Genomic DNA, 1,065 nt, shown 5'->3' with positions numbered 1-1,065 from the left:
ATGGTTATGATGAGCAAGGATGCCTCTTTCAAAATTGTGAAATTCATGGCCCCTGGGTCAGGGGTTCTGGTATTAGGGTGGGGCCCTATTGATCATATAGTGAAAATGCATTTTATTTCTTTGAAAATCTTCTCCTCTGCTGCTGGGTATTAAGTAGACAAACTAATAGTATGATAATGATGATCAAGGATGCTTCTTTCAAAACTGAAATTTATGGCCCCTGGGTCAGGGGTTCTGGTACAAAGGCGGGGCCGACCACATAGCTATTCAATGTTTCTTCCATCCAAAAGTAAAATTCTTATATTTAAACACAATCCAAATTCAAACATTGGAAGGTTGTTACATGATACTCATGTGACCTATAAGGCCCCTGGGCCTCTTGTTGTATTCCTTATAGGAATTATGAGATTGATCACTGTTCGTTATCTTCACCTTTCATTGATCACTGGTTGTTACCTTCATCTTTCACCTTCCAAAAGTCAATGGTGTGACATGTTAAACTTTCTAAAAGTCTGGCGTGGCATGTTACTATGGCAAGCCATTTTACTATTTATTCGAAAAATAAGATATCTCTTTAAATTAATGAGATATCTCTTATTTCAAAGAGACATCTCTCTAACTTAAAGATATATCTTTTTACTTTGATAGAGATATATCTCTTTACGCTAGAGTGATATCTCTTTCCCATTGAGAGATATCTGTCTAGTTTTAAGATATATCTCTCAAAGAGAAAAGGATATCTCCCTAGCGTAGAGAGAGAGAGAGAGAGATAGAGAGATTTTTTAATTAAAAAGATATCTCTTTTGTTTAAAGAGATATCTCCCTAGCGTAAAAAGATATCTCTCTAACTTACAGAGATATCTCTACAACAAAGAGATATCTCTCTAGTGTAAAGAGATATCTCTCTTATTTAAATAGATATGTTATTTTACGAATACATAGTAAAAGGGCTAGCCATACAATGTATGTTATACTTTCCAAAAGTCACCACTGTGGCATGTTGTCACCGGTGTGTGTGCTGAGTATTGTCAGGGCATTAACCGATACAAAAAAGAAGTACACAAA

This window comes from Ostrea edulis, chromosome 7, assembly GCF_947568905.1.
Source record: "Ostrea edulis chromosome 7, xbOstEdul1.1, whole genome shotgun sequence".
Classification (NCBI taxonomy): domain Eukaryota; kingdom Metazoa; phylum Mollusca; class Bivalvia; order Ostreida; family Ostreidae; genus Ostrea; species Ostrea edulis.
Note: the sequence above shows the minus strand (reverse complement) of the source record.